Source organism: Oncorhynchus nerka, linkage group LG6, assembly GCF_034236695.1.
Source record: "Oncorhynchus nerka isolate Pitt River linkage group LG6, Oner_Uvic_2.0, whole genome shotgun sequence".
Classification (NCBI taxonomy): domain Eukaryota; kingdom Metazoa; phylum Chordata; class Actinopteri; order Salmoniformes; family Salmonidae; genus Oncorhynchus; species Oncorhynchus nerka.
In genome coordinates this window covers 36,217,314-36,231,474 of record NC_088401.1, presented here as the reverse complement: position 1 = coordinate 36,231,474, position 14,161 = coordinate 36,217,314, and the positions used below count along the sequence as shown (strand labels likewise).

At 41.5% G+C, this 14,161-nt stretch overlaps 1 pseudogene; it reads left to right on the top strand.

The window, feature by feature from the left end:
- The window catches only part of LOC135572060 (phenylalanine--tRNA ligase, mitochondrial-like), a 73,969-nt pseudogene that overhangs the window by 40,956 nt on the left and 18,852 nt on the right, over positions 1-14,161 (top strand).

The following is a 14,161-nucleotide window of genomic DNA, read 5'->3' as shown; positions in this document are numbered from 1 at the left end:
AGAGGAGCGATTACGATAGTAGAGGAAACCAAGTCTAGATTTAACCTTAGCCTGCAGCTTTGATATGTGCTGAGAGAAGGACAGTGTACCGTCTAGCCATACTCCCAAGTACTTACATGAGGAGACTACCTCAAGCTCTAAACCCTCAAGAGGTAGTAATCACACCGGTGGGGAGAGGGGCATTCTTCTTACCAAACCACATGACCTTTGTTTTGGAGGTGTTCAGAACAAGGTTCAGGGTAGAGAAAGCTTGTTGGACACTAAGAAAGCTTTGTTGTCGAGCGTTTAACACAAAATCCGGGGAGGGGCCAGCTGAGCATAAGACTGTATCATCTGTATCTTCTAAGCACCACACCGACCAGGCCCATTGGGCTCAAGATTAACCAGCCCATCTGACAGGGTTAAACCGTGCTTCCAAAATTTCCGAAATTGCTCTATGGCTAGTTCGTCTCTGCTCCTCAGAGTAGGAAGAACATGTCCACTTTTCCCTCTGTAAAGGAAGTTAAATAGAGAGGTCTGGGCAAGGGCCCACTCATTTTCATTTCAAAGACGACATGGTTCATTGTCACATGAATAAAACAGGCTCTACAAAAGTTAGCGTCTTTTGACTGCGCCTGCAGAGGCTTCGATTATGTGCGGCGCCAATGTGACTTTCTCTTTAATTGCCTATATTGCTTTAAGTAGATTTATCTTTGCCTGAATGTCTGAAAGTGAGATGACTGAAAGAGGTCTGGGTTTGAACAGGTAACTCACAGGCTGCTTGTGAATTGGCAACATAAAATCGAATACTTTGTCCATTTGATTAGAATGAAAATGTACCTAATGCCTTTTCCCTAAGCCCGACACACACACACCAAAACACACACACATGTTTAGAGGCACAGGGTGAGCCATGGTGCAGTGCCCCTAGATGGAGAGTTATTTTTGGAGTTGCCTTACTCAAGGATAGTGTTTAGTAATGATCTGACACTAGAAGCCCTCCGGTAGCCAGTCATCACTTCTTCATCACATGATGCCTTCCTTTGGGCTACCTTTCACCCCAAAATGTAAAAAACTGGCTTATTGCATACAATGTTCTCTCTTTCTATCAGAAAGGAGAAACCCATCTCTTTTCTAAACCCACCTCATCTCTTCCCTTGGCTTGTATTGATTTATAAATCGCAACAAAAACATTGCACTTTGTTGCTAATCAAACTGCATTATTTATGTTGCGGCATTAATTATTCATTATTGTGGTTCAATACGGCACCACAGAACGCCTGAGCCAATATTGTCTTGGAAATCCATTTTAATCACACTATGCAAATGAAGATCGGTGTAAATATCACAATTACCTTACCTGTCAAAAAATGTGCAGGTGCCTGTAGTCTCTTAACATAATATATTTAGCATGCTATTGTAAGTTTACTCATGTCTTTTTTAAAGAATCGCCTAATAGCAGGAACGGCACCATCTAGTGGTCAGAACCTGGTAATATCAGGATGTAGGATGGGACATAAACCCAACAACTTAAATTACAAATTTAACAGGAAAAATACATTAGATATGTCACAGTCGTCATAGTGAGGAGACCAAGGCGCAGAGTGATATGAATACATCTTCTTCAATTAACGAAGAACATTAAACAAACTAACAAAATTAACGTGAAGCTAATACAACGAGTGCTGACATGCAACTACACATAGACAATAACCCAAAAACCAAAATGGAAAATGGCAAACTAAATAGGATCCCCAATCAGAGACAACGATAAACAGCTGCCTCTGATTGGGGACCAATTCAGGCCACCATAGACCTACATTTACCTAGACATACCAAAAACCCCATAGATAAAAACACACATACTCACCCTCGTCACACCCTGTCCTGACCAAAAGAATACAGAAAACATAGATAACTAATGTCAGGGCGTGACAACATAGGATGATTGGCGTGGAGTACGGAGGGGCCGTGGATACCTTTTTGACAATTTCTTTGGATTTCTCATGTTACTCATTGTTAGAAAAAAGTTTGGTCCAAATCAGATGTTAGCTAATATCATTATTGAATATTATCATTATTATATTATTATATTATTGAGTCCTATAAATTAAAATGGCCAATTTGGGTGCAATCAATTTGCTTAATTTCTCTGAGATCAAGTTATATTTCAACCAAGTAATGTTTCTGGAATGCTTATTTGATCTATTTCTAGCTACAGAAACGATTTCAGAATAATCTGAGATGGAGGGTGTCATGGCTTGCTGAAATGTCATGGAATGACACAGGATAATTATTGATTCAGTGAATACATTTTCACTTGGTCTCTGTATTGGAGCCCAGGCAGTCATGGTCTTGTCAATGTAACCCAGATACAGTGTTTGGTAACATTTGACATTTTAGTAATTACTTTGGAAGTACATTGCAATGGTGTTAAGCAGTTTTTGCTATTTCACAGGTGGAATAAGGGACAGTCCATCATTCATCTTGTGTAATTACAAAAACCACTCCCCTCCATTAATATGCAGTTATAATGTAGTTACCAAATACTATGTAACATGTTGTGACTAGTGTTATTAAACTGGAGCAACTTAATGTGTTAAAGTGTTACCCATAGTTCCCACTTACATTGGTTGTGGGACCGCCAATAGGATTTAGGCTAGAGGAAGAAGAGGTGTGGGTAAATCTGGCTTTAGTGAGAGGCGAAACGGGTGAAGATGAATGAAGAGAGATCAAAGGAGTGATAGAGGAAATGGAACTAGAGCAAGATGGAAAGAGACGGACAGCAGGGAAGGAAAGGAGAGGAGGTGAAAAAGGAATGTGAGTGATGGAGAGAAGGAGACGGGGGGGGGCAAGAATTGGAGAGAACAGAGGAAGAGATATTGGAAAGGTGGGTAGTTATTGGGGGAATAGAGAATGTGGCAGAGATTTTGAGAAAAAAAGGAGGGAGAGATGAATGGATAAAAGTTTCTGTGAAACTAAACCCTGCCAATGGATGTGTGTGCGTGTTGTAACACTATCAGAACTACTGATGTCACCACAAGGTGGATATACCGTCAGACGCCACACTCCCGTCACCTCAAACACATCTCCTCTCGCCCACTGTGATTGGCTAAGAGAAAGCGGCTAGCGTCATAGGATTATGCGGTACTGGGGTGTGATGTGGAGGGAGGGCTGGGCAGGCCTCGTAAGACACCCCCCGCTCCCTTCTAGACCCACTCCCCCTGTATTTCATCTGAGGTCATAGCTGAATGCTGTGCGTCTTTCGTGCCATCCTTTGGCTGACGTCCTTGGCACCCGAGGCGATGTTAGTGCTCGTCGCCAAAAGACTCACAGCACAGCTCTGCCACACACAAGCGTCTGTCAGGATTTTTACTCCCGTCTTTTATCTTTTGTGCGTCACTGCCTCTCACTCACAGATCAGTGAGTGAAAGAGCACAATGATTCTTTTTGAACAGCTGCACAGTGCACTACAGCAATACACGACCTCAACTGCACTGTATGTGTGCGGACGGAAGTAACTAAGAGATTTAACCGTGTCTGTGTATATCTTATTACACGTAAATGTATTCACTTTGTGTATGAGGAAGGAAGGGAGGCTGATTGATTCCTCCTTATGAAGTTCAGATTTATTCATATGTGTTTTTCAGTCAGCATTGACCCGCCATGCTCCCCTTGCTCATTACCATATAAAGCAGAATCCCTCTGCAGTCGAGGGAAAAGTACGAGACTGGAGTGGAAACGAGGAGCTTTGCTGTTTGCTCTGCCTTCATCTCTGTGTGGGTCACAGAGTTCGCTAAGCAAATAATCATCAGAATCATCAGAAACAGAGTACAGATGACACCCCTATCCTTCCCTGTCAAGCGACAAATTTCACCTCCAGACTAAAGTGTTTTGGATATCTTCCCCTGTCACTCATAAGACAACTGCTGCCTTCTACTATTTTAAGTGATTGTAGCAATGTGATTGCAGGGCAAAAAAAATCTATATCACCGTCGTTTAGACTAACTGGTTGCCACAATATTTAGACGAAGGATGATACGATATCAGCATTCCTATTGGATGAGTTCAGGTGGTACAGCTGCTGTTTGACAATCAAAAAATGTTAGCACTACTCATCATTATTCACGATTCATTCAGGATTATCCAAAATCATGTAGAAATGTTCAGAAACATATCATTTTCTTATTTACAATAAAAGTGACTCCAAAATGACACAATACATTATTCACCATTCATTTCTGTTATGCACAAAATCATCTGAAACACAACCAAAACAAACTGCAAATTCATCCCAACAGTTTGTAGAGTCACAAGCTTGATGTTGTCGTTGTGTGATACTTTAATACACATAAGTGAATTTGTCCAAATATTTTTGGTTACTTAAAATGGGGGGAATATGTACAAAAATGTCTGTAATTTCTAAACGGTTAACCCGATATGTATGAAAATACCCTCAAATTAGAGTACAGTGCCAAAACAACAAAAAATGTGTCACTGTCGCTTCCCTAGTGGCGCAGCGGTCTAAGGCAGTGCATCACAGTCCGCCCCATCCCGCATGCGGTATCGTTACTACAGCCTCAAGCTCATTAGCATAACGCAACGTTAGCGATTTTTAAAAATCGCAAATGAAACGAAATAAATATGCCTGTTCTCAAGCTTATCCTTTTCTTAACAATCCTGTCGTCTCAGATTTTCAAAATATGCTTTAGAACCAGAGAAAATCACTAATTTGTGTAAGAGTGGTGATAGCTAGCTTAGCGTTAGCATTAGCATTTAGCACGCAACATATTCACAAAAACCAGCCAAGGAATCAAATAAAATAATTTACCTTTGAAGAACTTCAGATGTTTCAATGAGGAGACTCTCAGTTACATAGCAGATGTCCAGTTTTTCCTGAAAGATTCTTGTGTAGGACACATCGTTCCCTTTTGTTACTATGCATATGGCTACCGAAACTAACCGAAAATTCAGTCACCTACATGTCGAACTTTTTTCCGAATTAACTCCATAATATCGACTGAAACATGGAAAACGTTGTTTGAATCAATCCTGAAGGTGGTTTGTCATATTTCTCTCCATTGAAAGCACCGTCCTTGTAGCCTGGTTTGTTCTGAGATTTGAATGGAAAAATACAGGGACCTGACTTTTGCGCACCAATTGCCACGCAGACACCTAGCGGGACACCTGGTAAATGTAGTCTCTTATGGTCAATCTTCCAAGCAGTGTGGCTTGGCAGGGTCGTGTTTCGGAGGACGCATTGCTCTCGACCCTTGCCTCTCCCGAGTTCGTACGGGAGTTGCAGTGATGGGATACGATTGTAACTACCAAATTGGGAAGAAAATAATAATAATTACTGTCGAAATACTTTTGGACTTCACTGTATGTGAGGGCTGTTCCATTTTCTGTAATGTAAATATCATGGACAATATCAGATTAATAAACACACTAGTCTTCCCTGATTTATTATTTTTGAAAATAATTGGTTTTCTGCTGGTTTCCTCCTCACAAATGAAAGGCTTATCAGTCTGTCTGGTTTGTTAACTTTGCCGAACTTCAGCCGCATAGGACGGAAGCATGTTCCATTAGGCTTGTAGATGGTTCATCAATACAGGACTGATCTTAAGGCAATTAAATGCATTGACAATACATTCTGGATCGTCAGAGAACAATCGACATCAAAACAACTTACCATTGATTATTGACACACTATTAAGGTGACGCACTGGATGATACAGTTTGCTGTCCAGAATCGCACCTGCAAATTCCTCGTTGCTTGTCCAGTTCGTCCCCTAGACCAGGGCTTTTCAAGTCCAGTTAAGCACTTGAATAGTTGAATTGGGTATGCTACCTTTGGTCTTCAATAGAAATGTGTAGAGTGAAGAGGCCCAAGGACTTAAAAACTCCTATTCGCTAGATCAGTGGTTCACACACTTTTTATAGTACCGTACCCCTTCAAACATTCAACCTCCAGCTGCGTACCCCCTCTAACACCAGGGTCAGCGCACTCTCAAATGTTGTTTTTTTGCCATCATTGTAAGCCTGCCACACACACACACTACATGATACATTTATTAAACATAGGAATGAGTGTGAGTTTGTCACAACCCAGCTCGTGGGAAGTAACAAAGAGCTCTTATAGGAAAAGGTCACAAATAATAATATAATAAGGGTCAATCATTTTGCTCTTTATTTAACCACCTTACATATAAAACCTTATTTGTTAATTGAAAATGGTTAATAACTCACCACAGGTTAATGAGAAGGGGTGCTTGAAAGGATGCACATAACTCTGCAATGTCGGGTTGTATTGGAGAGAGTCTCAGTCTTAAATAATTTTCCACACACAGTCTGTGCCTGTATTTAGTTTTCATGGTAGTGAGCGCCGAGAATCCACTCTCACATAGGTACGTGGTTGCAAAGGGCATCAGTGTCTTAACAGCGCGATTTGCCAAGGCGGGATACTCTGAGCGCAGCCCAATCCAGAAATCTGTCAGTGGCTTCTAATTAAATTAAATTTTCACAGATCCGTTTGTTGCAATGTCTATGAGGCTCTCTTGTTCAGATATCAGTAAGTGGACTGGAGGCAGAACGTGAAAGGAATAACGAATCCAGTTATTTGTGGAATTCGTTTCAGGAAAGTACCTGTGTAATTGTGCACCCAACTCACTCAGGTGCTTCGCTATATCATATTTTACATTGCACACAAAAAAATAATGTTGTCCTTGTTAATGCAGACAGAGAAGAGATCCAACTTCTTAATTATAGCCTCAATTTTGTCCTGTACATTGAATATAGTTGCGGCGAGTCCCTGTAATCCTAGATTGAGATCATTCAGGCGAGAAAAAACATCACCCAAATAGGCCAGTTGTGTGAGAAACATCATGCAAGTGGTCAGACAAGTGAAAATTATGGTCTGTAAAGAAAACTTTAAAATCGTCTCTCTCAATTCAAAAAACGTGTCAATACTTTTCCGCTTGATAACCAGCGCACTTCTGTAAGCGTTACATGGTGGCTGCCCATATCATTGCATAGTGCAGAAAATAACGAGAGTTTAGGGGCCTTGCTTTAACTTCTTGCGTCGAGCCATCCCGGATCCGGGATCGTGACTACAGCCTCAAGACCATTACCATAACGCAACGTTAACTATTCATGAAAATCGCAAATGAAATGAAATAAATCTGCTAGCTCTCAAGCTTAGCCTTTTGTTAACAACACTGTCATCTCAGATTTTCAAAATATGCTTCTCAACCATAGCAAAACAAACATTTGTGTAACAGTATTGATAGCTAGCGTAGCATTTAGCGTTAGCATTCAGCAGGCAACATTTTCACAAAAACCAGAAAAGCATTCAAATAAAATCATTTACCTTTGAAGAACTTCAGATGTTTTCAATGAGGAGACTCTTAGTTAGATAGCAAATGTTCAGTTTTTCCTGAAAGATTATTTGTTTAGGAGAAATTGCTCCTTTTGTTCATCACGTTTAGCTACGAAAAAAACCTGTATCCAGGAGTGTAAATCTATTCGCAAGCTCATTAGCATAACACAACGTTAACTATTCATGAAAATCGCAAATGAAATGAAATAAATCTGCTAGCTCTCAAGCTTAGCCTTTTGTTAACAACACTGTCATCTCAGATTTTCAAAATATGCTTCTCAACCATAGCAAAACAAACATTTGTGTAACAGTATTGATAGCTAGCGTAGCATTTAGCGTTAGCATTCAGCAGGCAACATTTTCACAAAAACCAGAAAAGCATTCAAATAAAATAATTTACCTTTGAAGAACTTCGGATGTTTTCAATGAGGAGACTCTCAGTTAGATGGCAAATGTTCAGTTTGTCCAAAAAGATTCTTTGTATAGGAGAAATCGCTCCGTTTGGTACATCACGTTTGGCTACCAAAAAACCCCGAAAATTCAGTCATCAAAACGCCAAACTTTTTTCCAAATTAACTCCATAATATCGACTGAAACATGGCAAACGTTGTTTAGAATCCATCCTCAAGGTGTTTTTCACATATCTCTTCGATGATATATCGTTCGTGGAAGTGTGCTTTCTCCTCTGAATCCCATGGGAAAATGCCTGCAGCTGAAGATTACGCACCAATTTAGACAAAGGACACCGGGCGGACACCTGGTAAATGTAGTCTCTTATGGCCAATCTTCCAATGATATGCCTACAAATACGTCACAATGCTGCAGACATCTTGGGCAAACGGCAGAAAGCGTAGGCTCATTCAGGGCACATTCACAGCCATATAAGGAGACAATGGAAAACAGAGCCTCAAAAATTCTGCTCATTTCCTGTTTGAAGTTTCATATTGGTTTCGCCTGTAGCATCAGTTCTGTGGCACTCACAGATAATATCTTTGCAGTTTTGGAAACGTGTTTTCTTTCCAAAGCTTTCAATTATATGCATAGTTGAGCATCTTTTTGTGACAAAATATTGCGCTTAAAACGGGCACGTTTTTTTTATCCAATAATGAAATAGCGCCCCCATAGGTTCAAGAGGTTAAGAAAGTTAACCATTTTTACTGTAGTGTCCAGAACTGTTAGAGGAATTTAATTCCTGTATGTTCATTAACCAATTCAATTATAATAAAGCAAAACACTTAGTCCGTTTCTAAGAATTTGTGAGGTTCTTATTTGCATGAAACAGGCAAAGATCAGTCTCAAAATGAATCAATAGCGTTTATTCCCGAGAGCTCTATTTAAAATACCATGTACATCAGTTTATATATCACACATAATGTCATAGTGTCTTAAATGTCCCTCCTCCTCTCCGACAAGGACATAGCTGCTTCAAAAGTCCATTCCAACCCACTAACGCACATACATTACACACTATATCTGGATTATCTCCTGAAGTCTCACCAAAGTTTATTACCACTTAGCTGACAGTTCCAGTCCCCCCCAGATACGGAAAACATGGAGGGGCTCTCGCTGTCTTATTTTATCTCCACAGAGTTATAGCTGGGTCGGTTCAAATATAGGTTAAGGTTTCCTCTTGGCTTACTTTCGGTACACACATACATTCCTTCTTCCACAATGGTTATCATTTCTAATTATCCCTTGTCCATACTACATAACATCTTTCTTATGAACTAACATTACTAATCAGATATAGTAAAACAGGGTAGATTTCAATTAGTTATAGTTATAGTTAAATGTATACATTGTTTAGTCATTATTCATAAAATTAATAACAAAACATCTTTCAAGCTGTCAGGCATTCCCTTGGCAGCAAGAGCCTCTCAGTGGATGCTGCAGTGCTTATTTTATTTTTATTTTATTTTTTATTTCACCTTTATTTAACCAGGTAGGCTAGTTGAGAACAAGTTCTCATTTGCAACTGCGACCTGGCCAAGATAAAGCATAGCAGTGTGAACAGACAACACAGAGTTACACATGGAGTAAACAATTAACAAGTCAATAACACAGTAGAAAAAAAAAATGGGCAGTCTATATACAATGTGTGCAAAAGGCATGAGGAGGTAGGCGAATAATACAATTTTGCAGATTAACACTGGGGTGATAAATGATCAGATGGTCATGTACAGGTAGAGATATTGGTGTGCAAAAGAGCAGAAAAGTAAATAAATAAAAAAAACAGTATAAAAACAGTATGGGAATGAGGTAGGTGAAAATGGGTGGGCTATTTACCAATAGACTATGTACAGCTGCAGCGATCGGTTAGCTGCTCGGATAGCTGATGTTTGAAGTTGGTGAGGGAGATAAAAGTCTCCAACTTCAGCGATTTTTGCAGTTCGTTCCAGTCACAGGCAGCAGAGTACTGGAACGAAAGGCGGCCAAATGAGGTGTTGGCTTTAGGGATGATCAGTGAGATACACCTGCTGGAGCGTGTGCTACGGATGGGTGTTGCCATCGTGACCAGTGAACTGAGATAAGGCGGAGCTTTACCTAGCATGGACTTGTAGATGACCTGGAGCCAGTGGGTCTGGCGACGAATATGTAGCGAGGGCCAGCCGACTAGAGCATACAAGTCGCAGTGGTGGTTGGTATAAGGTGCTTTGGTGACAAAACGGATGGCACTATGATAGACTGCATCCAGTTTGCTGAGTAGAGTGTTGGAAGCCATTTTGTAGATGACATCGCCGAAATCGAGGATCGGTAGGATAGTCAGTTTTACTAGGGTAAGCTTGACGGCGTGAGTGAAGGAGGCTTTGTTGCGGAATAGAAAGCCGACTCTTGATTTGATTTTCGATTGGAGATGTTTGATGTGAGTCTGGAAGGAGAGTTTGCAGTCTAGCCAGACACCTAGGTACTTATAGATGTCCACATATTCAAGGTCGGAACCATCCAGGGTGGTGATGCTAGTCGGGCATGCGGGTGCAGGCAGCGATCGGTTGAAAAGCATGCATTTGGTTTTACTCGTGTTTAAGAGCAGTTGGAGGCCACGGAAGGAGTGCTGTATGGCATTGAAGCTCGTTTGGAGGTTAGATAGCACAGTGTCCAATGACGGGCCGAAAGTATATAGAATGGTGTCGTCTGCGTAGAGGTGGATCAGGGAATCGCCCGCAGCAAGAGCAACATCATTGATATATACAGAGAAAAGAGTCGGCCCGAGAATTGAACCCTGTGGCACCCCCATAGAGACTGCCAGAGGACCGGACAGCATGCCCTCCGATTTGACACACTGAACTCTGTCTGCAAAGTAATTGGTGAACCAGGCAAGGCAGTCATCCGAGAAACCGAGGCTATTGAGTCTGCCGATAAGAATATGGTGATTGACAGAGTCGAAAGCCTTGGCGAGGTCGATGAAGACGGCTGCACAGTACTGTCTTTTATCGATGGCGGTTATGATATCGTTTAGTACCTTGAGCGTGGCTGAGGTGCACCCGTGACCGGCTCGGAAACCAGATTGCACAGCGGAGAAGGTACGGTGGGATTCGAGATGGTCAGTGACCTGTTTTTTGACTTGGCTTTCGAAGACCTTAGATAGGCAGGGCAGGATGGATATAGGTCTATAGCAGTTTGGGTCCAGGGTGTCTCCCCCTTTGAAGAGGGGGATGACTGCGGCAGCTTTCCAATCCTTGGGGATCTCAGACGATATGAAAGAGAGGTTGAACAGGCTGGTAATAGGGGTTGCGACAATGGCGGCAGATAGTTTCAGAAATAGAGGGTCCAGATTGTCAAGCCCAGCTGATTTGTACGGGTCTAGGTTTTGCAGCTCTTTCAGAACATCTGCTATCTGGATTTGGGTAAAGGAGAACCTGGAGAGGCTTGGGCGAGGAGCTGGGGGGCGGAGCTGTTGGCCGAGGTTGGAGTAGCCAGGCGGAAGGCATGGCCAGCCGTTGAGAAGTGCTTATTGAAGCTTTCGATAATCGTGGATTTATCGGTGGAGACCGTGTTACCTAGCCTCAGTGCAGTGGGCAGCTGGGAGGAGGTGCTCTTGTTCTCCATGGACTTCACAGTGTCCCATAACTTTTTGGAGTTGGAGCTACAGGATGCAAACTTCTGCCTGAAGAAGCTGGCCTTAGCTTTCCTGACTGACTGCGTGTATTGGTTCCTGACTTCCCTGAACAGTTGCATATCACGGGGGCTATTCGATGCTATTGCAGTCCGCCACAGGATGTTTTTGTGCTGGTCGAGGGCAGTCAGGTCTGGAGTGAACCAAGGGCTGTATCTGTTCTTGGTTCTGCATTTTTTGAGTGTACCCAAGTAGTGTCGGGAGGAACTGCTTGCACGATCGTTACCACTCCACTATGTCTCCCTGTCATGGCTTTTGCGCCATCAGTACAGATACCAACACATTTTGACCACCAAAGTTCATTTGATGTCACAAAGCTGTCCAGTACTTTAACATAGCCTCTCCTGTTGTCCTGGTTTGCAGTGGTTTGCAGAAGATGATGTCTTCCTTAATTGACCCCCCATAAACGTAATGGACATATACCAGGAGCTATGCCAGGCCTGCCACGTCTGTTGACTCATCCAGCTGTAATAGCATAGAATTCACTGGCTTTTATGCGAAGCAGTAATTGTTTCAAAACATGTCCTGCCATGTCACTGAAGCGTTGTGAAACAGTGTTGTTTGATGAAGAATTTGTCTGTATAGTTTTTGGGGCATTTTCCCCCAGCATTGTCCCAGACATATCCGTGGCAGCAGGAAGTCCTTCACAATAGTATGGGGCTTGCTTGTCCTAGCCACTCGGTAGCTCACCATATAAGACACTTCTAGCCCCTTCTTATTAATAGTATCTGTTGCTTTCATACATGTCTTACTGCTCAAAAGTCATCTTAAGTCTAGCTCAAAATTAGCATGTTTTATTTCTAAATGTCTGCGCTAGAGTGAAGGTTTTGTCATGATGTGGCCCTCTTTGGGTATAGTGAGTGCCTTCCCCCGCTCTCCCTCTTACACCCAGGTTCTGTTATCTCAGGTCGTAAATTCCTGGAGGAGACTCTCTCCCTCATGCAGTAAAGAGAGAGGGTCCACAGTAGAACAAAGGAACTTCTTCTACATCACAGAACTTGAGAACTGAACAATGTCCATGTTTTGGAGAATGCGTAAACGGTCGGTGGAGAATCCAGCTACGACCGGTCCATTTTGTTTAATGTTTGTGACCTCATTAAGAGACATTACAGCCACGTTACCATAACTCTGTTTATACAAGAGTCTCCGTTATGAGATTTGCATCTAATTATTGTATAAAATGAATGAGTAATGGTGAAACTATTTGTGAAATGATGTAATGTGATTTTAAACTGTTTAATGAAAGAGAATCCAATTTCCTTTGGAGTTTAACTAAGTCATTGGCCCATTCCATGAGCACAGACATTGATCTGGCACATGGGACAGCCTTTTCTGCTGTTCTGAATAAAAAAAAACACCTAGAGAAGCCCACTTCAGACCATGCGTACCTCGATTACCGAGAGGGCTAAGTTCTGAGTAGAGACCACAAAAACCACAGGATAAGCTAAGGTTGTAATGGTTGCTGAATTCTTAACCATACCACGTGGTTAAACTCTGAGACTGTCGATCTGACAGAATAAGAGCAAATCTTCGATACTAATTACTAGTCTGCAGTTAGAAGTTATGTCGACCTGAAATGCGAAGACCGATAACCGCCGAAACACCTATTCTATAACAATATTTCTGAATGGGACTCTGAAGTACCCATTCTAACCACGAAAGACACCAGGGACGCAAAGAGAAGTTCAGATGAACTTTCCAACAGAAAGACGGACGATTCCAACAGAGATCATGACGACACACTGAGCGTAAATATATATATTGATTGCAAATATTCCCTAATGAGTGAGCGTTCATGTGCAAAGGATTAGTATTTCTATCAATATAATTATCAACTGTGTAGTGTCTTTTGTCTTTCGCGCCCTTCTCAGTCCCTTTGTCTATCAAGCCGCCATACCGGTTTAGCCCACTAGGGCACATCCCCTATCATTTCCTTGTAACCATACCTACTGCTTGTTTGTTTGTTATGCATTTCTGTGATTATTTAGTTGTTTAGTAAATAAATGATTAAGACAATTGATGTATGGATGATTCATAGTGAAGGCTGGGTTCGTGCAGATAACCAACAATTTACGATGTTTGGAATTAAACTAATGTGAGGTAAAGAATAATTCATTAATTAGAAGACTAATTGATCAGATATTAAAATATCTGAAAAGTTATTAGGAAAATTATTACTTTGTAATCTGAAGATTTTCCTTGGTGCCCGACTTCCGAGTTAATTACATTTATATGATTAGTTTAATCACATAATAATAATTACAGAGAATTGATTTGATAAAATAACAGTATTAACTTTAATGATGCCAAAGACACAACAGTTTCATTGAGTTGTGAGATAGTACTTTTGCACATATAACACACTGTGGCTGAGGAAAGGCACTACTCCCAATATAAGTGAACCTCATATCAATGTTGTTCTCATCATATTTGCGCCTCTCAGATGGTCCAACATCCCTGTCTGTTGTTCGGTGCTTTCCCGGGTAAGGGGGCAGTAGCTCTTCGGCTGCATCAGATTCACAACTGCATGATGACACACAAACTGTCCATGCTAGCTGGGCTAACAACAAATGCAGAATTATTGATGCTTGCATTTGATGTGCTCATGGAAGCAGAACAATTTGTGTCGTCGACAGGTGCAGGTGTAGTACTGCTGGTAGTAGCAGTACTATCAGTAGAGCTGGTATGTG